Source organism: Sapajus apella, unplaced genomic scaffold, assembly GCF_009761245.1.
Source record: "Sapajus apella isolate SASKATOON/1434 unplaced genomic scaffold, GSC_monkey_1.0 scaffold24, whole genome shotgun sequence".
Classification (NCBI taxonomy): Eukaryota; Metazoa; Chordata; class Mammalia; order Primates; family Cebidae; genus Sapajus; species Sapajus apella.
Window position 1 is genome coordinate 13,561,066 of NW_022436964.1, and position 25,039 is coordinate 13,586,104.

The following is a 25,039-nucleotide window of genomic DNA, read 5'->3' on the forward strand; positions in this document are numbered from 1 at the left end:
TAAACCATTCATTTCTGCAGGAATAAACATGAAATAAATTATTAGGATAATATTAGATTATATTTTCTTTTAAATATTTTCTTTAAAGTCATCCTCCAAAAAAGTATGTAAGGTAGAAAATATGAAGGAAAAGCTTAATGTTCATTTACCACAATTCTGGAATAATCTTTTTAATAATTTTTAATAGGCCTTATATTTAAGATTGAAAGTTAAGGAACAGATTGAGAAATTTACAACCCAGTATCGGGTTAAAAACTCTTCCTTGTTTTTTGTCTCTTAACTGTCATCTTTCTCTCCATAGTAAAGAGAAGAACATCAGGCTGCTTCATCATCAGGTTGAGAAACACATTAGGTTGAGCATTTTTCAGTGCCTAGATTTTGGTAAAGGGTGTTTTTTAGGGTATTGTCCTATGCTTGAAGTCAGAGCATGTCTGGTCAGCTTGGAGGTGATATTGACAGACTGATCTGTATTAGCCAAAGTCACAAGAGATTGCTTTATACATCTAATGTCCACTCATTAATTTACAGTAGGAGCTGCATTTAATAAAAGAACTGGATTAGTTAAGCAAACAAGACACTCCCCTTGGGTGAGTAGATGTGCTCTGGTGGCTAAATTATAGATAGGAAACTTGGGTGGTGGCTATGAAATTAGAGCAATGGGAACTGAATATTAACATATATTTTTCTCCAGCCAAAAGGGCCGGATAATTAACCCTTGGCCCCTCCAGAGATTTTCCTATTCTAATAACCAGAGATGTTGCCTGTATCATTTTTTTTTAATTTTAAACTTTTATTTAATGTTGGTAACTAACAAAAGATTGATGAGTACTGTGACAGGGTGTGGGCTGAACAAAAATGAACTGGAAGATACATAGCAACAGAAAAATCACATTAGGAAATGCCTATATCTCTTAAAAATTTACCTTACCCACTTCTTTCTCCAGATCCTTTAAGGTTACTATAACATACTGCTATTAGATCAACCTTCATGAAATGTTGGTTTCGGTTTTCAAGATTATAGTACATTTCAGAACAGTTTTATTGTGGGTTCTTGTTTTTCTGACTGATAGAGAGACATATAAAAAATAAACCATCTGAAAATAACAACATAATAGATTACAATTAATTTGAATTATTGTGTGATGATTCTTACCTCATTTAATTTCAGAAATTGCTATATATTGATTTAAGATTTCTATCCTATGATTTTGACTTAAGTTCTTTCCTTTTAACATATTTTAGGCTAACATGTAGACTACCCAAGATCTGCATTTTAATTTTATATTTAAGTTTGATGGCTTACAAATATTGGCAGTTTTGCATTTTTGCTATCCACCTTAATGTATGCTACACTTGTTTCATTTATGAAAATAAGTTCGTTTTAAAGGTTTGTTCTCTACTATACAATTCGTTCATGCTTCAATTTATGGGATGAAGAATAATGATAGAAATATTTAATTTAATTTTGTATCCTACAAATCACTTTTAGAAATTTTTTTAAAATAGCATGCTGAGGGAGTCTTTTATTCTGTCATTTTTGTCAATTCTGCCATGATATTTTCATGGCATTTTAGTTAAAATGAATGTGTGTGCATTTGAGTTGTAAATTAAGATGTCAGTGTATTGGTTGCAAAAAGTATGTCATTCTAAGAAAATGGAAACAATGAAAAAAAGTTTTGTTTTTCATTTATTTATTAAATACAATATGTTATTCATGTGCTCATTATTTCAGAATTACACCAACATTTTAAGAGCAAGAAAATAACTAAAAATACTAGAATGGGGAAAGTGCAGTTGTGATGGATATGGCAGAGCATACTTTATTTTGGGGAAAGGGAATATGTGATTATAGCGATGCTGTGAATCCTTCCGATATGTTTACTTAGTAACTAAAATGATTTTACCTTTAACAGTCTGTATTGAGAACTGTCTATTTGCCTGCATTAAATATCAAGCTATTGAATTGGTATTCTTCTGGAAAAAATATTAGGTATGCTTCTATATTATGTTAGTTTGAATGTATCTGCATTAAGAAAATCTATGATACATAGAAATTCTGCCATGAATAGAAAAGCAAATGAAATGTTTATGAAAGTCATCTCAGAAATCTAGGTGTCCTAAACATTACAGCTATTAAAAAGCTGGACAATAGACAAGATTGGTTGTTGTGAGTCTTAGAAAAAGTGTAAGTAATCTGGAAGCAATACTACTTGATGCACGTTAAAAGATTAAAAGTAAATTTCAAATGGTGATATGTTTATATCTCCCACTACGTCCTGTTTCTTTAGGCTGCTCCTGCAATACTTTAGAACAGTATAGCAGCACCTCTTAACTACTGATCAGACAAGGACAGGATTCTACCCAGTGGAAAACTCAATTCAAGTCTCCATCAATCTATGTCATGATGTCTCTTGATGAGAGAATGGCATATTCTTTGGTGTGCTTGGGGAGTTACATTAAGGAAGGAATGTGACAATACCCAGTGCATTAGAATTAGTGTCATAATCTCATTCCCAGAGATTGGCAATCAGTCTTAACCGTGGCCTGTATTTCTTTTCATTGCAAGCTTACTTTCGTTTTCTGCTTCTGTGGTTTCATCTTCCATCTTTGAACTTCAATTACAGAGCACAGCAGTGCTATTTATATAAAAACCCCCCATTACTTTGTTTGATGAGGTGTAAAATAATTTTCCTTCTGAGTCAGAACAGGTCCTACCTAACCTCCAACTGATCCTACAAAAAGAAAATGATTAGGTTCTTTACTTTAAGGGTGTTAAATACTATCTTTAGAATAGGCATTTTAATGAAATGGTAACTGATCGTTAAATAGTTATGACAACTAGATTCTGTCTGAATTGCTAATAAGACTGGATAAATGTAGTAATCACAAATTGATGTTTAAATTAGATGTATAAACAACCATATTAGTCTTCCCCTCAGTTTTCCTGAATTCATGCTGAGAACCTCTCAAATAATCCTCTAAATTTAGGCCTTGAAAATATATAAAAATAAGTAGAGTAATTGGTTTTTTTTTTTTAAAGAAACATTTCTCAATGGTCATAAATTTGTATTGATTCTAAATTATTGTATGGATTTGGGGGGCAGGGATATTAAAGTATATTGAAACCTAAGTAAAACATTGCCAAGCTTGGTGTCTCATGTCTATGGCTCATGTCTGTAATCTCAGAACTTTGGGAGGCTGAGGTGCACGGATCACTTGAGGTCAGGAGTTTGAGATGAGCCTGGTCAAAGTGGTGAAACCTCGTCTCTACTAAAAATACAAAAATTAGCCAGGTATCGTGGCATGCACCTGTAATATCAGCAGCTTCGGAGGCAGAGGCAGTAGAATCACTTAAATCGGGGAGGTGATTGCACTCTAGCCTGGTCTGGGCGACAGGAGAGAAACTCCCTCTGAAAAAAACAAAACAAAAAAAACCAACCAAACAAACAAAACTTCTAATAAATGTCTCTAGTAAAGTAGATGAGTACAACGTAAATATGTTTTTAAAAAAGCACAATAAATGCCTTACTAGAAGTAGTCAGGAGTTACAATAAAAAATTAATTTCTAATAGTAGCAAATTACATGAAATAATCTGCAAAGAGATTGTGTATTTTTTAATAAAACTTTACTGAGATAATGAAAATATGAATAAATAGACATATTTCTAGTGGGAAAATTATATCATATGTTAGTATATCCAAAATGGATCTTTCAAATGATGCTTTTACATAAGAAAACACATGTTATTAGAAAAGGATCGCTGCTGAATAAATCTAATTATACACATAACCTCTTCCCCCACTTAAGAGGGGAGAGAAGCAGACTATAAAAAACATTTCTAATAAATGGTTAGCAGTTTGGGGTACAAATTTAGTTAAATGCATATTTTATATAATTTTTAAAATTACAATAAATAAGAAAAAAAGAAAATTGGATATTAGCTCTTAGATGAAAAAATCTAAATTTAATAGTGCTAGGGTAAATCAACAATTTAAAAAATCAACAAAGGCAATAATGAGATTGGTAAAAAAAAAATGGGGAAATAGAGATCAAAGCACCTGTTGTATTGGGAAAACAAAGAAAAAACATAGGAAAAGGAAATAAATATATAAGAAAAAGAAACGATAAGGTTTCCATGAATCACTTATCATATGTATGGTCAGAGCACGTAAAATTAACTGGAGATTCTCAGTACTCACAAAAGTGGGCATTCCAGGTTAAGATGTAATTCCAATGAAGGTAAAGCCAAAATAATTAGTCTTAAAAAATGCATACAGTGTTCAGCACAGGAACAACTGCAGTAAAAAAATTGGAAGCAAACTAGTGAATAATCTATGAAGCATTAAGTTTTGTGCTAATGTCAAAGATATTTTACAGATAGTAACAATGTTAGGAGCAATATGGAGTTAACCAGATACTATAAGGTTTTTAAAAATTATATTTGGAAATAAATATATAGAAGGCTTACAGATATCAGAATAGTGACATTATAATCTGTTTTGGATTTTCTAATGTAAAGAAAAGGACAAACAAAATTAAACAGAAGTAGAGTAAAACTTTCTATATCGAATATATCAGTTAGTTATAGAAATATTAAACCAAGAGAAGGAAATGAAAAAACAAAGATTCTAGGGAAGCACCTCATTCAACTTAGGCCAAATTTCTCTGCAAGGGGATCCCAGTTACAAACCGAAACTTTGTATGACAGTCCAAGTCATTTGCTGCATGGCTCTCAGGAACCTACGTAAGAGAGGAGAGAGATGGTTTGGTCATATTACAGAAAAGTTACCACATCTTCAGGGATTTCCTGTTCAGTCAAGAATTTACATTGCATGATTTTGATTTGATCTAAAGAGCCAAAATGTTTCTTTCTTCATCTTCTAAACTATAATCAAACAATCTTGTGATAATAATTAGCAAATAGCAAAGCAAGGTCATATGCTCTCTACATTTCTGCTTGAGAGTCTGTGAATGTAAAACAAGGTGTATATGTGTGACAGTCAAACTTCCTTTTAATTGATGACAGTTGTCAAACTTGAGAGGAGAATTTATCTGTCAATGTGAAATACAGAACGGAAACGTTTAGCGTATACGACAGAACCTCTTTCTCAGATATTCCTATTGTAGGTAGAGTTGCAAAAAAAGTCCTGATCAGTAGCAAACCCTGATCCTGCAAGGAAAGTTTTTTTTTTTTTTTAAAGAAGAAATTCTGATCCAAATATAAGATACTTTCTAGTAATGAGCAGATATGGCTATAAAGAACAAGCACTGTGACCTAAAGAAAGAAAGGAAGCAAGTCAATACCAGCACTCTAAAACTTCTAAACATCACCTAGCAGGCCTGGCTTTCCTACCATGCTGAATAATAATTCTTAAATCTACCATGAACATTTGCTTACAGACTAAAATCTCGTGGGGAGTTGTGCTCTTTGTTACATTGGAACCTATTAAATTATCTGGCAATTTAATTTTGTATAAGTGAAACAAAACACTTTGTATCATAATGTGTCACTTTAGCTACTTGTAGCCTGTCTAGTCAGACCTCTGTCTTTGCTAATATTTTTCACTGCATTTCCTTGTAATTTTATTTACTAGACCTTTACGTTGGAGAAAAAGACCAACGGCAGTAGCCACCAGCAGGCTTGACATAAATTAGGTCTATGTGGCAGTTTTCTGCCTCACTCCCCTAGTATGATGAATGCAGTCATTTTACAAGGCTCACCATTCCTCGAAAGGTTATTTTTACTAAAATGTCTAAAAATCAGCCTCCATCTCTGTCAGTCCTAGAGGTTTCCAAATTTTGATTCTTGGCTTTCCTCTGCTTCTACAGCATTCCAAATGTATTTTGATTATAATTAGACCTTTTAAAACGTTGCCATGCTTTAATTTTCTCACTGCACTAAATGTCCATGCCTTTCTTGCAAGTATAATGACAAGAGCATTGCCCTCGTAGACACGTCTGTATTTTTATTACTGGCTGTGTATGTTTGCAAAAATTCTTGGTCTCTGTCAGCCTCAGTTGCTTATTTGTGTAATCAGAGAATAATCTCTGTCTCACTGGGGTATTTTAAGAATCAAGTATGACAGGGAAGGCCAAGTCCTCAGCTTAGTACCCACTAAAAAATGTTCAATTAGTGGGAACTATTATTTTTTTAATTTGTGGTGATTATGGTGTCTAAGAAGCTCTTGGAATCCTAGGCGAGGAGTGAAGACCATGATCAAAATGAGAGATTCACCCAAGGTACAGAACCCAACCAAACTAATCAGTAAAATGTAATCCATTGTGTCTATACGTGGTTTCACTGATGTCTCCATTACTCTTGTACTGCATTCTGTAGTATTTAAGTATGCCTCAAGAGAGCACATTGTAAATCAGATCACTGATCTACAAAATAACTTTTGCAAATATAATTGCTGACCTAATTTTTAGTACTGTATGTTTACATGGTGATGTGGCATGTCTATTATGCCCTATTCAATATGTAGAGACTTGGGAATAATTCATTTAGGTTTAATTAAAGTGGAACCTTATTTGAGTAAAGGATTACCTTTACAATAGATGCTAGGTGGGATTCCTTTGATGTTTGTAAACCTTAATTCTAATTGCCGTCTGGTAGATGCCTTGTGGGAGTATGCTAATTTCCAGCTTAAACCAGTCCTTGTAATACCAACTTCCCATCTCACTGAACACAGAGGGTTTTGGAACATTGCCTTCCACCGGATCAGGTGGACATCCACAGCAGGTTCCTGCAGCTTTTCAAAGCTGACACTAGTTTGGAAGAAATAAAGTCCAGCTGAAAAACAAAACCCAAATCAAAACCAGACCTGGAGAACTCTATCCTTAACTTGGTATGTTAATTTAGCACGACTGCAATAAAATAGTATAAGTATATAATATTACTATATGTATAGCTGTGTAGACAATTTATGTACATCAGGTTCAATTTGTTGCATCAATTATGTGTGCAGTTTCTTCAAGCTAACAATTTTGTGTATTGGTCTTCAATATGTATGTGTCTGTCCATAAGCATGTGTGAGTTGCTAACATACTAATTTCACTTAACAAATAGAAACAATTTATTGTGTATAACATGTTTTAAAATACATATATTTTATAGAAGGGCTAACCTAAAGAGTGTGTTTATACATGTTTTTGCACAGGAATTAGAATAGTTTTTCTGTTTTTGTAATTCACAGAAACAAATCTTGATCATTGCGATACAATAAACATAAAGCATAGTTTTATTTTCCTTAAGTATTTCTGTGAAAAACCCATTTAAAATAATGTAAAACTTTATGTTCTACCTTTTCTCTTGAGGTCTTGATAATAGAGTTTTATTTTCTTTATCTCTAATTTAATAAGCTAGTGACAGAAGCTAGGCTATTAGGTTTAATTTTCGCTAACTCTAGGCCAAGCTTGAGCTCTGTCTTACAGGGTTTCTGTCCTCTCTCCCTCAGGGAGCTTATACCTTCTCACTAATGAGCTAAAAATGTCAAAATAGTGAAGTGCCAAGAAACGCATGGGATCATGGCTGGTGGTATAGGGATTTGCTCACACATGTATTTTACCTTAGTCACTCTGACTTCTCGCCATTTCTCTAATTCTTTGTCTTGAGATTTTTATTACCTATTTCTCCTTCTCCATTTACCAGTGTTCAAAAGTCAACATCTAAAAAGATCACTGTAACCCATTAAAATTTATACTGCAGGATGCAGAAGCAGAGAAATTTAACTTTGTTTTCTATAATTAAATTCCACTTGGTATTGAGCTTCCATTTTTGTTGATGGTGGAGGAAAATAAACTTTGTCTTACCTTTTCGAAGTAATTTGTTCTCTTCCTTTACACAATTTAGGTTTTTATAAAGCAATGAGTCCAGGGTTATTTCCCCCCACCCCCAACATCCCTTTCTTTTTCTTGGGGAAGATGGGGAAGCTTACATCACAGCATGATGGTGGAGTTGGTTGGTGTCCAGGAAGTCCTCTGGGTTCCTTCAGGCCACTGTGGGTGAAGAAACTAGATTTGTTTAGTCTGAGTATTGGTGAGTGCCCACTGCTAGTGTCCCTAGAGTCTGCAATGACCTCAGGCTTCAAGTTCTGAAACTCTGCACACATCTGATTTAACTTTACGTTGGCCACCAAGTATCTTCCCTAGGCCTTTCTCAGTGACACAAGCGCTTTGCTTTTTTCTTAATTCTTGACTTCTCCCTTTGTAGTCTCTTCAGTCCATACTATAATTTACAAACGGTGCTTTCCCTCTCTCCCTTTCTCCCTGCCTGCTTCCCTGCTTCCCTGTTTCCCTGCCTGACTGCCTACCTACCTACCTTCTGCCTCCCTTCCTGCTTGCCTTGCCTGCCCCTCCGTCCGTCCCTCCCTTCCTTCCTTTCTTTTGGTTTTAAAACAATCTTTATTTTATATTCTGCAATTGACATTAATAATCTCTATGCTGAGCCTTCAGCTTTGTCTCATTGGGCCTCCTAAATCCATCCTCTCAACAAAGACTGCCTCTTACAAATAAAAGCTCTGGCTCTCACAACCGTTGTTTCTAACGTGAGCAATGAGAACTCATTTTGAAATGTAAAAGTAGAGTATAATTGTATTTGTGGCATTCTGCTTTTCACTTGAACCAATGGATGCCTCAGCTTCAAGGAATATAAAGACAGTCGAGAACTGGAGAAATGAAATTATATCAAACAGCATTTTAGAATTATTTGATATCATTACTCTTTAAGCTCATGCATTGTGGATCTTGAATATTCAGTATCGTTCAAAGAATATTTTGGTGGCTTTTGGACTATCCTATCAATTAGATAGTCCTTACTCAAATAGTCTGTTGGTCTTTCAAGCTGGTCATAAAATACTAGGAAATGAGGATACATACAATATTTAGTAGCATTTATTGGCAAATTTCTATGACTTCAGACATGTTGAGTATTTGCCATGACTTTTATCCTGTGTGATTAAAATAACTACAGTTGGTTTTTTTTCAAATGTGTAAAATTTTTAAACTACAGTTTCATAGAAAGTAATTTAAAAACCTGCAGTGTGGGTGTTGATTTGTGACACTAAATTATACATGATTTTTTATTTTATATAGACATTGGGAGTTTGCTGTTTTATTCCCAAAGCTATGGCAATTATCTGTAATGGTTCAGAGTAAAGAGAGGCATAAACACAAATGCTGTTTCATTCAATGCAGAATTGGAAGGGAGAATAATTGATCAGGATTTCTAACTATGGAGTCAACCTCTTGAGGGGAAATCCATGTTTCCACAGAAATATAAAGGAATTTAATATTTATGAAGCATCTGCTGTATGCTGGGTACTACATTAATAGCTTATATGTATATGATGTTTCATTTAGTCCCTATTAGGTGGATAATTCTTATAATAAAGCACTTCATAATGAAGGAACTGGCTCACAGCTCAGCTAGAATTTAAAACTAGGTCTCTCCCCACACCCTGTTGCCAAACACAAAAATGATCTTCATATAATCTTTCCCCTTATCATCTGAGCAGCAGCTGACATTTGAGTAAAGTGATATCTTTAAAGATATTCAAAGAAAAGTTAACCAGATAACCAAGAAAATGATTTATTAAATACATTTTTTTATAATATGTTTTGCCATATAATGTAAATATTTAGTCTGAGTCTTAGTATATATGGCTTCAGTATGTGGCTTTGAAACTGAGTGTAAGTGATTTTGAGAACAACTGAACACAATATGTTGGTACATATTCAGTGACTCTTGGGAATTAAGAATAGCAATAATCAATGTATAAAGCATCATTTTTTCCTCCTGGGAATTATTTTAGAAATAGAAAGATTTCCCTTCTAAAGTTTGTCTTATCTATAAAGTGAAAAATTACTCATAGTACCATTCAGGTCCCCAAACATTCTTTGGTTGTTTTTGGACAGAGTGCTATGTCTCTTGCTCAGAAGACAAAGATGAATGAGGTGAGATCTCTTGCATCTAATCAGACATCAATCCTAAATTAAAACTTTTTGGCATATGTTGTCCTGAGACAGTTCCCTGAGGGCAGGTGTTCTGTTTTCTTACATTTCTTCTCATGGTTTCAAGTGGCATATATATAGGAAGTACCCTATACATATTCATTTGATGGTGATTAAATGAAAGCATGGTGAAATGAAGCCTTGGTTTAATAGTGTGGAATCTAGCACATATTAGCTATTGAATACGTATAAATCACATTGAATCAAATTTCAAGGTGCTACTTAAGGCATGTTATTGAGGTTCCAGTTTGGTCCTGAGAACATGAATTAGTAGTAGTGGGTATTGCCCTAAATGCTGAATCCCAAATATCTTATATATCCAATTATTGACTTTAGAGGTTCTTTTCCATTTCAGAGTTTAAAATGACATTTGAAATAGATCATCTAGGGATTGCTTATACAATTGTAGGAAAAAAGGGGCAAGGCTTTTATTAGCAAACTTTTATAAAAACTGACCTTTAATTGACTCAAGGCTCTAATTCGAGAAGTGTCAGGTAATTCCTGACTTAGATTATAGTTAATCTCGTAAACCAGTGTTATCTTTAAACACAAACATATACAACGAAAGCTTGCTGTATTCACCATTCAGGGCCTTGTTTTGATTTAACAGTACGGTGTTAAAGAAAAAAGTTTTAATGTCGAAAGTTGTGGTGTGTAAGTCTTCTATTTACTTCCTCAGTCTACATTTTGACAAAATAGAATTCTTAGGAAGGCACTGACATACCTTACATGAGCTAAGAAATGCATTTATTTTACAACTGAATGGAGGGAAGAATCCAATTAAATAATTTATTAGCCCATTAATCTGCAGGCATCCCTGTTCTGGGCTTCCATGATAGCACCATTAAAACCAGCTCGCAGCTTCTTGCATTTTGAAAGTGTGTCTTGACCACCAGTGAGAATATATTTAAATTTTAATGAAGTTAATGTTTCTAAGGTTTATAAAGTTACTGTTTCTTTGGTTACCTCATGATTAATAGTATTTCACCGTTATAGACATCCTTTTATCTTTAAGGACCATGAAATAAGGAATAGTGTCAGTGACATCTTGGTTCTTTATAGCTCCTAACACAGAGATAATTTTCAGTTCGAAATTCTGTTTACTCATTATGTCTGGGTTATGCTATCTTGCAGCCAATGATACAGCTCATAGCTAAGTTTACTAGACTTTCCTAGAAAGACCTCCACTGTCGAATGTCTCCTATGTAACTCTTTAAGTCTGCTCAGCTATGCGCTGTTCACCTTTTATTGTCTACAAGACTCAATTAATTACAAATATGCTAAGGAAACTGTAAAATTGGGCAGTCAAGTGGTCAAGAGTAAGGAATGTGGAGCCAAGACTGCTTGGATTCAAACTCTGCTTCTGCCACTTACTAGCCATGAGACCTGGGGCAAGTGAAGAAACGTGGTGTTTCATTTTCTATTGATGTGGTTTGGCTGCGTCCCCACCCAAATGTCATGTCCTATATAAATATGCCCTCTTGTGGATTTTCATCCCCTTTTCTCTTTCCCTTACGTTATATCTATTTAAGTGTAGTTAATTTTTGCCCTCTTATCTAGAGTTCGATCCTTAATCGTCATTTTTTTCCACAAATTTTCTTTTCAATTTCTTTATAAATGTGCACAGGGCCATTTTAAGGGAACTTGTACAGTCTTAGCCAACAGAAAATAAGATACAAAGTTTTCTTGCCAACCCAACAACTTGTAGATGGAAAGTTATTTGATTTTTCTGAGAACTGAGAGGGACATTTCACAATATAACCATTGAACAAAGACATAGTTAACAAGTTAGAATAGTTTCTATTACTTTAACAGTTTTCTTCCCTCCTTCCTTCCCTCCCTCCCCTCTTCATCCTACCTTTTCTTTTCTGCCTTCCTTCCTTCAGTGTTTTTCTCTTTTATTTTCCTTCTTCCCCTTAACTTCCTAATTTTTCTCTTTCTCAGTTTCAATTTCCTCATTTGTAAGATTGGGAGAACATTAATACAGATACAGTAGGAGAGTTGGTAGAGTTAGGGCATTTACACACACTAGCATTTACCATAGCACTGGGTGCAGAGTTAAGTGTTAGGTCAATTTTGGGTGATTAAAATAAACACATGACTTTTGTTTATCTCAATCAAAACACATTCAGAGTTAGAGCTGGAGAGCCTTAATAGTCTGTTCTTTGGTTTACTTAAGGTATTTCATCTAGTCAGTGGCGAAGAGAATGCAGTCAGACCTCTTGGTGTCTATCTTATCAGCCTGCACTCTGCAAGCACAATCATTGGTTTTCATCATTCAGAAGATCTGCACTAGAAAGTTTTGGTCTTGAGTAGAAAAAAAAAGTTTTCTTGGTTCAACATTAAAAATTCAGCAGTTTTTTTTTTTTATCCTTTCTTTTAGACAAAGATTTATCTGGTATTACCTTTGTGGAAATGAAAGCAATAAAATAGAGTTATTTCTCTTATCTAGAAAACTAGGACAATGTCAGCTATAAGTAAATGTTAGTTTTTAATTTGGTGTCCTTACAAAAGAGGGTTTCATAAAAACGCTGAGATTTATTCTGCAGGTGAAAGCACATTTGCCTAGTGACGCAAGTACTCTGAAGGAGGGCTGTTCTGAGCTAGAGAGAGATTTAGAGTGATCATGGAGGTGACATTAGAAGGTGTTTCCTGTGTTCCTACCTGCAGTTTGCCCTTGGGCCCTAGCCAAGCAGTGATGGGGCATCTGTTTAGACTCCAAATTCCTATTTTTGTGAGAAACAACTTTTTAAAAAAATGTATATGATATAATTAAGGGGATTAGTGAAGTACCACATTGATTATATACCGCTGCTGAACAAACATAAAACCATATATCTTTATATCCTCATGTACTTAAAAAAAGAAAAAATTGGCCAGATTATTTTGAATGTCCTCCTTGTGCCATGATAATTTGGGGAAACAGATTTTACTGTGCCCAAGGCCATATTTGCCCCGTGAACTTAGGCAAATATCTCAGTGTACAAATTTATCTTCACAATAAGGAAATGTTGGATTATCCCAACTGGATCTATGGATTATACTTCCTGATAAGAAGCAAACAAGCAGCAAAAACAAATGTTAAAGGTTTCCAGATCCAACAAAGTTGAATATATCTTATATTCCTCTTTGATATTCATTATGACACTATTATATTAAAGACTTAAGACATCCTGCAGTAAATAAATAATCATGTTTAGATTTATTTGACTCAGTTTACTATAGGAACATTTTTTCTTTTGGTGACAGTTTATGGGCATACTGTGGAATGCTCACCCTCCCACAGATTTTAGACTAGAGTACCTCTAAATTACACTGTAAACATTTGATACTATGTTTCTAAAATACAATTTAAGAGACCAGTAAGAGTTGATAATCAGCTCTTTAAGTCTGCTAAGCTATGTGCCGTTCACCTGTTATTGTCTACAAGGCTCAATTACATTACAGGTATGCTAAGAAAACTGATTTTGAGCAGTCAAGTGGTCAAGAGTAAGGAATGTGGAGCCAAGACTGTTTAGATTCAAACTCTGCTTCTGTCATTTACTAGTCATAAGACCTGGGACAAGTAAAGAAACTTGGTGCTTCATTTTCTATTGATATGGTTTGACTGTGTCCCCACCCAAATCTCATCTTGAATTGTAGTTCCCATAATCCCTACATGTGGTGGGAGGGACCCAGTGAGAGGTAATTGACACATGGGAACAGTTTCCCCTATGCTATTCTTGTGATAGTCAGTTCTCATGAGATCTGGTGGTTTTGTGAGGGGCTTCCTCCTTCACTCTGATCTTACTCTCCTTACTGCCACCATGTGAATAAGGACATATTTGCTTCCCCTTCCACTGAGATTGTAAGTTTCCTGAGGCCTCCCCAGCCCTGTAGAATTGTGAGCCAATTAAACCTCTTTCCTTTCTAAATTATCCAGTCTCAGGCAGTTGTTTATAGCAGCATGAGAATGGACTAATACATCTATCATCAAGTAAATGAGCATGATAATAGCACTTACATCTTAGGGCTCAGATCAGGAACAGGGACCGGCATATAGTGAGTTCTCCACAACCATTATACTATTAAATATCACTGTTACTAAAGAAAGCTGGTGCCTCCTCCTCTGGAGATACTGAGAAGTAAGGGAAAGATTCACATTCCTTGTTTGTTCATGTATTGTTCAATTTTAATAGCTTTAAATCTCTCTGCAGTGTTTCTTATCTCCATAAGTGGCATTATCCTTCAGCCAGTAGTAGGTGCCCAAAACTTAAGAGCTCAATTAGTAAGTTCTTTCTCTTCTGCTTTCAAAACATATATAAAAACCAGCTCTTTTGAGAGATTTATTGCTACCATCTCAGTGCAAACCCCCACCATCTACTCCATTGGATCTTGTAGTAATCTTCTAATGGTCTGTAGTTTCCCATAGTCCTTTTATCAGTAGCAACTAGAGTGCTAGTTAAAAAATATATCAGCTAATTTGTCTAGGGCTCCAGTGCATTAAAATAAAATTCAAGCATCTAACTGTGACCTTCAGTCTCTACCTGCCCTCCTTAATCTCATTAAGCCTCATTCATGGTGCTTTGGTCAACCTGGCCAAACAAACACACCTTGTTCTCTCCTTGCTGTTTTGTATTTGATGTTCAGTCAACTAGCAGTATTTCTTCCCAAGATCTTTATAAGGCTGATTCATTTTTTGTATTCTAGTCTGGATCACATGTTCTCAGAGAAGCAATCCTCCATTGCTCTAGGTAAAAGTAACCTCCATCACACTCTATCTGGATATTTTGTCTACTTGTTTATTTTTTTCCCCTCTTCCTAGAAGAATATAAAGCTGCAAGAGGGTAGGGACCTCGTTAATATTGTTCACAGGCATCTAGAATAATCTCCTATTTTCATTTCAATGTATATTTAGTGGCTGAATGTAGTCTTTCTTAAGGGCCAAATAGTACTCATCTCTGCAGTTTGTTTTGAATATTAAAAGAGAAACTACATGTAAAGTAGCTGAGTCCAGAGCTTAGCACATGAAAGCTGTTGAGCATCTATGTTTAGTATTTCTTAATATTTTAATACTATTTTCACATTTTCCTATACAAATCTAAGGCTTTAGGAAACAGACCTATCAACTGTCCTAAAATCTGCAGAGAATGAAGAAGCAGAGTTGTCAGAGCTGGAGCCTGGATCTCAGGGCCTTTGGTAAAGGAAGAGTTCTGACACTATGTTAACAAACTTCTATGATAAAAAAATAGTAGAGGCGGGGCGCGGTGGCTCAAGCCTGTAATCCCAGCACTTTGGGAGGCCGAGGCGGGTGGATCACGAGGTCAAGAGATGGAGACCATCCTGGTCAACATGGTGAAACCCCGTCGCTACTAAAAATACAAAAAATTAGCTGGGCATGGTGGTGCGTGCCTGTAATCCCAGCTACTCAGGAGGCTGAGGCAGGAGAATTGCCTGAACCCAGGAGGCGGAGGTTGCGGTGAGCCGAGATCGTGCCATTGCACTCCAGCCTGGTAACAAGAGCGAAACTCCGTCTCAAAAAAAAAAAAAAAAAAAAAAAATAGTAGACATTTAACAACAACTCCTCCTCCTCTTCTTCCTCCTCCTCCTTCCTCTTCCTCATCTTCCTCCTTCTTCCTCTTCCTCCTCCTCTTCTTCTTCCTCTTGTTCCTCTTCCTATTCTTCCTCCTCGTCCTCCTCCTCCTCCTCCTCTTCATCATCCTCCTCATCCTCCTCCTCCTCGTCGTCGTCATCCTCCTCCTCGTCCTCCTCCTCCTCCTCCTCCTCGTCCTCCTCCTCCTCCTCCTCCTCGTCCTCCTCCTCCTCCTCCACCTCGTCCTCCTCTTCCTCATCCTCCTCCTCCTCGTCCTCCTCCTCTTCCTCCTCCTCCTCGTCCTCGTCCTCCTTCTCGTCCTCGTCCTCCTTCTCGTCCTTGTCCTCCTTCTCGTCCTCACCCTCCTACTCGTCGTCCTCCTTGTCGTCGTCCTCCTTGTCGTCGTCCTCCTCCTCCTCGTCCTCCTCCTCCTCGTCGTCCTCCTCCTCGTCCTCCTCCTCCTCCTCCTCCTTCTTCCTCCTCTTCCTCCTCCTTTTTCTTCCTCCTCCTTTTTCTTCCCTCTCTTCCTCTTCCTCTTCTTCCTCTTTCTCTTCTTCCTCTTTCTCCTCCTCCTCCTCCTCCTCCTCCTCCTCCTCCTTCTTGTCCTTCTTCTCATTCTCCTCCTTCTTGTCCTTCTCCTTCTCCACCTTTCTTCTTTCTTCTTCCTCCAGGATCTCATTCTGTTGCCCAAGCTGGCATGCAGCAGCATGATCATGGCTCACTGAAGCCTCAAACTCCTGGGCACAAGGCATCCTCCCATCTCAGCTTCTTCAGTAGCTGGGGCTACAGGTGCATGCTACCATGCCAGGATTGTTTGTTTGTTTATTTAATTATTTATTTGTAGAAACACAGTCTTGCTGTGTTGAGCTGGCTGGTCTGGAACTCCTGGGCTCAAACCATCCTCCCGCCTCAGCCTCCCAAAGTGCTGAGATTACATGTGTGAGCCACTGCCCCTGGCAGCATTTAAATTTCAGAGACTTTAGTTACATATTCATACTTCATGAGATAAATTATAATACTTTTGCTGAAGAAAAAGGAAGCCAAAACAGATTTAAAACCATGATGGAGTTAATTTACTCTCCTATGATCATTAAAACCAAAATTTTTATCATAGCTAGTCACTTGTATTTTTTTTATGCCTTCTAAGATTCAACATTTGGCATGAGCTCTCATTCTACAACAGCACAGTGTCTATTGTAACTCTATAATTTTTATTCACAGGCTTTGAAAATAGTGACCATCACTCGCTCCCTTAAATGAATACTTCTGTCTTGCTGAGATTCGTGTTATTTACATAATAAGTCAGCAGATTTATATTTAGGGACGTATGTTGCTGATACAGTTATATATTTTGCAAAAAGTATTATATGTACAAAGGTGTGTGTAACAAGAGCATAGTTTAAATAATAGCATTAAATAAACACCTCTACTTTTACTCTCCAGATTATAAAAATAGAACATGATCAGTACCCTTGACATTTCCTGTGTATTCTCTTCTTACAGAGGTAATTGCGTCTAAATTTGATGTTAATCATTTCCTTTTCTTTATGTCCCTAAATAATGTAAGTTTAGTTTTGCCTGTTTTTGACTGTTTCACATACATGGAATCATATTATGTATATTGCTCTGTGATTTTCTTTTTATGTTTGAGATTCATCCATATTGATGAATATACTTAGAATCAGTCATGCTCACTTTGATATAGAATTTGATTGTGTGAGTAAATCACAATTTAATGCTCTGTCATCTTGTTAATGAATATGTGAGCTTAGAGTTTTTTCCTTAGAGTTTGATGAATATGTGAGCTTAGATGTTTTTGTGGACATTTTCTAATATCTCCTAGTACACCCGTGCAAGAGATTTTCTAGGGTTTGTATTTAGAATTAGTTATAGTTCCTACTTGGTCAAAGAATATCCTCATATTCAATTCTACTATGCAATACCAACTTGTTTCCCAAAGTGATTATATCAGATTACGTTTTCCTTCAGTGGTACATAAAAATTCATAGAGCTTTATATCCTCCTCAATATTGTCAAGAAGATTGTCAGGCTTTTTAAGTTTTGCCAGCCTGGCAGGTGTGAAATGGTGTCTCCTTGAGATTTCAATTTACATTTCCTTGCTTACTAAAGGGTCTGTGCATCATGTCATAGGTTTATTTGGCATTCCCATTACCTCTTTTGGGAAATGTTTGTGTGCTTTTCTATTAGATTGTTTGTTTTTGTCTTATTGATTTATAGGAGCTCTTTTTACATATTTTAGATCCATTTTTGTCATATGTACAGCAATTATTTTCCATTTTTGGATTGTCATTTTATGGTTCCTCTTGATAAACAGAAGTTTTATATTTTAACCTAATTGAATTTGTCAATAGTTTTCTTTCTGAAAAAATTGGTACATAAAATATTCTTTATTGTGATATCATAAAGATAGTCTTCTATATTTTCTCAATGATCCTTATTTTTCACATTAAAGCATTGGAAGAGACTTTTGCATTTATCCCCAGAAGGAATCAATTTTGTATGGTGTTTTATATGAATCTGTAATTATTCTGCATAGTTTATTGAGAAATCCATTCCTCGTAGGCATGCAATACCAGCTGTATCATATTTGAAGTCTCTACATATGCATGAGTCTGTTTCTGGGTTCTCCCTTATTTCATTGGCCTATTTGTTTATCCTTAAGACAACATTATTGTTACAGTTCTATAAAAAGTCTTAATAACTGGTAGGAAAATGTTTTCAGCATATTCTTAATCCTTTACTCCTACATGAAAATATTTAGGCTTATTCTGTCAAGTTCTTTGAAATATCCTTGGGATTTTTATTGAAAATGCATTAGAAGTATAGATTAATTTGGGGGAGAAGGTTGGTATCTACTACTATTGAGCATTTTTAATTCCAAACATAGTATATCTCTCCATTTATTTAGTTCTCTCTTAGGGTGTTTCAGTAAAATTTTGAACTTTTTATGTAAAGGATTTGCACAACTTAATATTATATTTATTTCTAGGTACCACCAACCTTTTATTTGTAAAGAATATATTTTAAAATTGCATTTTCTAATTTGTTCTATTAAAAAGCAGTCTGTATTTTATTTTAATAATGTGGTAATGCTTAAGTTTCCTATGCATAAAATGTCCATGAATAATGGATGTTTTATTTATTTACAAATGATTTATGTGTTATCTTTTATCTAGACTTATTGCATTGACTCAAACATCAAAGTTAATGTTGTAAGGAAGAGATAGTGGGCATTTTTTGTGTGTAATTTCAAAGGGAATAATTTTAATATTTCACTATCGAAAGTATGTTTGCTGTAAGGCTCTTTCTTTGTAGATACCCTTTATCAAGATGAAGTTGTCTTATTGTTTTTAAAAAGTTTTTATTATGAAGTGATGCTGAACCTTAAAGAATGCTTTTCACCAAATATATTGAGATGAATATGTAGATTTTTATTTCTTTGAATTGTTACTGTGTTGACTTACATTTCTGAATTCTTATGTTCAACCAACTTTACATTCTTGAGATAAACACAACGTGGTCATTATGTATTTGCTTTTTTGGGCATTGCTGTGTTTTGATTTGCTATTTTAGTTGAAAGACTATACATAATCATTCATTAATATATAAATAATTAGGATTGGCCTGTTACTTTTCATTTGTGGTATCTCCTTGTCTGGTGTTAGTATCAAAAGTTAGGCTTGTAAAAATGTTTGGAGAATATTTCTTCCTTTTGTGTTCTGTAGAAATGGTAGTAATATAGCAAGGTTATTGATTCCTTGAAGGTTTGTAGAACTTGCTGGTAAAATGCTCTGAGTATGATATTTTCTTTGAAGAATCTTAAACAGCTAACTTATTTTTTAGAAAAAACATTATTAGGATTATTCTAATTCTCTATTTCTCCTATGCCTTCTTAATAGACAGATAGTAATACTGACTCCCTAAGTCACTTTTAACAATTCACACATTTCTAAGAATGTGGTTTTTTCCACATTTTTATATTTTGTTGCTTATAATATCTTTTAAATGATTACTTTTCATTTATAATAGTTTATTTCTGCCTCTTTAAAAAATCAGTATTTATAGGCTGCTTAATTGTATTAACCATTAAAAGCAGATTAACTCTGTTAATTCTCTCTTGTATCTTCTTTTCTGTTTTCTGTTCTTTTTTCTCATCTATTTCAGCTTTTGATTGTTATTTTCTCCTAATAGCTTTTTAAAAGCAATTCTTTTTTAGCCGTGTGTGTGTGTGTGTGTGTGTGTGTGTGTGTGTGTGTGTGTGTGTGTGAATTATCTACCTTTCTTCCAGGTGGGCTTTTCAACTTGTAATGTACTGTGTTTTCGTCATCATTCATCAGGTTTTCAACATTACTTCTTTTTCATTATGCTTTATTTTTACATGTGCTACTTACAAGTGGGTTTCTTTAATTTCTGTTTACTATCTTCCTCTTCCTTTTCTGCCTGCGCTTCTTGTCTTTCTCCTCCTATTCCTCTGTCATTATTTGTTTCTAACTTAATTGCGTTGTAGTGAGAGAATATGATGTACATGACATTGATTACTTAAAACATGATGAGACTTGCTTTATGTTCTAAATTGCAGTGAGTTTCCTAAATGTCCCACTTGAATTTGAGAAAAATATGTACTCCTCTGTACCGGTTTCAGGATTTATTTGTCCATCAGATCAAGGTTCCGATTCCATTATTCAAGTCTTTTCTAATTTCATCAATTTCTCTTTGATTGCTTTATAATGTCAATTATCAGTGTATCAGAACCTCCTACTATGAGGACAGATTTGTCATTGTTTTTGTACCTGTATTCATTTTTCCTATGTAGGGACATAAAAACTTGAAAATATGACATATTCTTGGTTGATTAAATAACTTATCACCAGGTAATGACTTTCTTTTACCTCTGCTAAGGTTTTTACCTTAGGGTCTATTTTGGTGAGTAGTGATCTATTACTTCAGCTTGATTCAGCTATTATTTGACTAATACATCTTTTACTATTGTCAAAGGATACACTTTTGATAAATAAGATCTAATTGGCTTTTATTAGCAATTCATGAATCAGGCAACATCTAATTTACAAAATAGAAAGAGCTTCATTGGGCATGGCAAAACAGTTGCTTTTGAGCCAGAACTAAGAAAGTACAGTACTAGAAAGGAGATTGGTTAACAACAGGTTACTTTCCTTGCAAGGATTAAAGCAGACTTTACTTCCTTGTTATGCTGGCTCAGGTATACTGGGCCTCTTCTAGTTGATTGTTGCAAATCTCCCAATTTTGGAAAAACTGGTATGTTTAGAGATTTTTCTGTATTTTAAGATTTCAGTTTGATATGTGGCACTTGACAAGATTGTCTCCATTTTGGTTTGGTCTGCTGAGGCCTGGCACAGGAGCTCCATCCCAAATAATAGCCTCACATGAGTTTTATTCAACAATTTTTATCTTTTAAATGTTTTTGTTAACAGCATATATTTCGATTTTATCTTTTTTTGAATCAAACACGATCATCTGTGTTCTTAGAGAGTTTAGTAATTTAGTCCATTTACATTTATTATTGCTTATATATCTGTCTTCATTTTTAACATATTGTTTGTGCTGTTTTTTCATTTTCCTTGCCTTTTTCAATTTTTTTCTCTTTCTATTCTCCTCCTCCATTAGATTTTATACGTTTATGGTGTACTTTTAGATCCTGTAGTTTAATAAGCATATTTAACAAAGCCTAATACATAATTTACTCCCCCCAAACACTGTAAAGGTTTTAGAATTATTTGATGTGAATTACTTTCTTCCTGACTTGTATAATTATGTTGTATTTTAGCAGTATCTTGATTCTTCTATTTCTGTAAATGAGGCATGTTTTATTATTCTACATTATTTTGATCATGTGTCTACACATTTCTCTTGTTCATCATTTCTTGAATTTTGTAGATTCCTTGTGAGGCATTTTTTTTCTAACATATTTTTTAGAAAACTCTTTAGAGAGTCTCCTATTTCTAAACTCTGTTTCTGTTGATCTGAAAATATATTTGTTCTGTCCTCATTCTATTGGACATTCAATTCTTGGAACTATTTTTTTCAGTGTTTAAAAAATACTAATTCAAATAACTGGCTTCAGCTATTGCAGACAGAAATCATCATTGAATATAATTTTTCATTTGCAGGTTACTTTTTTGCTGATTTTAGTATCTTTCTTTGTTTTTGGCATTCTGAGGTGAATTACTATTTATTTGTGAGTTTCTTATTTATTCGTGGGATATCTTGCACTGCTTAAATGTAAAACACAGTGTCTTATCAGTTCTGAAAAAAAGAGCATCACATTACCTTTTCCAGTATCACCTATGTCCTGTCACATCTTCTCTTGTGTAAACTTTGAATAGATACCTGTTGTACTTTGTTATTCTGTTCTCCAGACTCTGAGCTTCTCTCCTTTTTCTGTATTTTTTAAATTGACATATCACAGTTGTACATATTTTGGGGGCACATGCGTTATTTTGGTAAAAGAATACAACATATGATCAAATCGGGGCAAATTAGATATCCCATGAAATATTTATCTTTTCTTTGTTTTGGGAATATTTCAATTTTTCTTACCTAGTTCTTATCTAGCTTTTTTTTTTTTTTTTTTTCTTTTTCTTTGTAGTTAAATTTGAGACAATCTTGCTCTGTCACCCAGGCTTGAGTGCAGTGGTGCCATCTTAGCTCACTGCAGTCTCTGCCTCCTGAGTTCAGGCGATTGTCCTGCCTCAGCCTCCCGAGTAGCTGGAATTACAAGCATGAGCCACCAGGCCGGGCCAATTTTTGCATTTTTAGTAGAGGTGGCATTTCACCACATTGGCCAGGCTGGTCTCGAACTGCTGACCTCAAGTGATATGCCCAACTTGGCCTCCCAAAGCATTGGGATTATAGGTGTGAGCCACAATGCTTGACCTTATCTAGCTATTTTGAAGCATATAATAAATTATTGTTAACCCTACTGTACTATTGAAAACTAGAGCTTGAGCTTCTGTTTTATATTTTGCCTCTCCTTACTTCTCTGTGCTACATTTGGAATAATTTCCTCTGATCTATCTTTAAGTGTGCAAACTGGTCCCCAGATGTGCCTCATCTGTTAAACACATTTATGGAGGTCTGATTTCTATTATAGGCTTTGTCTCTAAAAGTTTTATTGCTTCCCTTTTTAAAACTTTGTGGTCAATTTTTGATGGTTTCTTTTTCCTTTGTCTTACTCTCAGTATCATCTTTAATTTCTTTAAGCGCATTTATAGATACTAAGTGTTTATGGGGTTTGCAGGACGAATCCTGCAGTTCACATTTTCTGCTGTCTCTCTCTCTTTCTCACTGTTTCCTTACATATTTTGTGATGCTTTTTAAAGTTGTAAAGTGTGTAGTTCTCCCAGAGAAGATTTGAATTTGCTTTGTGCATGGCATTAGAGGTGTTACATGTCCATTACATGTTTAAAATAAATGTGAATATGAAGGACTGTTGAGCCAGTCATGTTGTATAAATTGTGTTCTCCAAAAGCACACTGGACTTGGGGTTAGAAAGTCTTGGGAGTTTTTTTCCCCCATTTCCACTTAAGAGTCAAAACCAAGGAGACATGCATGCCCCACTGTCTCCCTCTGCAGGAGGTTTTATTTTTCTAGCTCAACTACTGGGATCTTCCAGCTTCGTATCTGCAGGTCTCTGTCTGTCTGCTTGTCTGTTGGGTCCAAGACATTGATTTTCTATAAAAATCTAGGCTCTGAGTCAACTCTGGATTGACTGATGTCCCCAGAGTAAACACTGGCTTCAGGTCTGTGCACCTCTCTCTGTTCATCCTTTGTCACTTCTGGTCTCCAAGAAATTCTCTTCATTTCCCCAACAACTCAGCCCTGTGTGAAAGTGCTTTTTAAAAAGTTCATCCCTTTTAGTTCTTCCTTGTTACTGAGTTGTGTGTGTGAGAGTGTGTGTGTGTGTGTGTGTGTGTGTGCATGTATAAAACTAGTCTGCTATACAACTAGAAACTAAACATATACATTTTTCAACAGAGAACTTTCTGTCATACTCAGATGAGCTTTGTCCATTTGTCTGTATGTCTACATATGTACATATATGTATGTATATATAAACATGAAAAATAATGCTATGTGTAAATATCAGTAAATTTCAGTTTTGTTAATTGAACAGTTTTAGCTCTACATACAGAAAATAGCATCTATCGTAGACAATATTATGAGGTTAAAAATTGTTCTTATGCTAACATGCCTTCTTCTGTTCCCTTTTGTTTTAGTATCATAATTAAAATTAAATATTATAAGATAAAAATATATTTAATATCATAAATTTAATATCAGGGGTTTAGAGCAAAGAATAATGGGGAAAATCTTGACTTTCAGAGAGCAAATGTTATAAAATTTTCAGCCAACAAAGAATATTTAACATTTAAAAGATATTTAATATTTTCTGTGATCGAGTCCATTTCTAAATTGAAAAGGGATAGTTAACACAGGTCAGCTGTCCTCTAGAAGTTTAAGTTCAGGCTGATTGGTACCCATATTTGGTAATACCTGTAAATATCTGAGCAAAGTGACCTAGGGTTTACCAGAATTGTTACCTCAATTGTAGAGTAGCTGCTTCCAAAATCCGCATTCCAGCTATTACTGTATATGTGACATTGGGTGCATTGTTTGGCCTCTCTAATTACCATTTCCTCATTTATTAAATGGGTTAATGGAAATAACACATGTATAGGTCTCATGTTGCTACTGTGAGAAACAAAAGATCTTATTCAATTGATTGACAGTACATGGCTTGTATAAAGTATTAATAGTTCAGGCTGCATTTTTCTGAGTAAATGACACTTTCCATAATTCTGGAGTTGTAGTCTTTGCTGTACATTGAAGTCCAGTGGTTGAATTTTCAAGGCCTTCCTCTCTACCCTTCAAATTGAGAGGCTATGCTTCTCCTATTTCCACTTTTCTGAAGTTGCTCAGCATTTATGTAACACCTCGTCTGTTACCATGAGCACAGATAAATTACCCCAAATAGGATGGAATTTGTGGGACAGCTTCATGGTGACTGCCAGTACAAAAATCTTACATACAGCCATGAAAGCTCATTGCTGTATATTCTGAAATTCCTGAGACGTCAGAAGGGAAGGCAAGTCATTGCTTCTCCCGTGAACTATTTCTGCCTCTTCTTGGCATTTGTACAATACATACAGGTATCATTTCTTCTATACAATGTATTTCTCAAATTAAATGGTACATCTCCAGAGGATGGGCATCTTGATATTAATGTATTAATTATATATATATATATATATATATATACACACACACACACACACACACACACACACACACACACACACACAAAGTGTAGAGAATAATCTTACTTTTTGTTTATTCATTCATCATTCAACAAGCATTTGTTGAGCACCTAGCAAAAGATGCTTACAAAGAAAAGT

General features: G+C 35.0%; 1 protein-coding gene and 1 long non-coding RNA gene across 8 annotated transcripts in view; one reads left to right on the forward strand and one right to left on the reverse strand.

Annotated features, from left to right (window-relative positions):
* Positions 1–25,039, forward strand: part of TRPM3 (transient receptor potential cation channel subfamily M member 3) — a 921,715-nt gene that overhangs the window by 127,766 nt on the left and 768,910 nt on the right. The gene's annotated exons all lie outside the window — the stretch shown is intronic.
* LOC116559683 lies at positions 795–23,782 on the reverse strand. Its single transcript, XR_004272570.1, has 4 exons — positions 23,770–23,782; positions 11,195–11,199; positions 5,231–5,233; positions 795–902 (listed from the first exon to the last, which is right to left on the reverse strand). It is a non-coding gene; the product is annotated as an uncharacterized LOC116559683 (long non-coding RNA).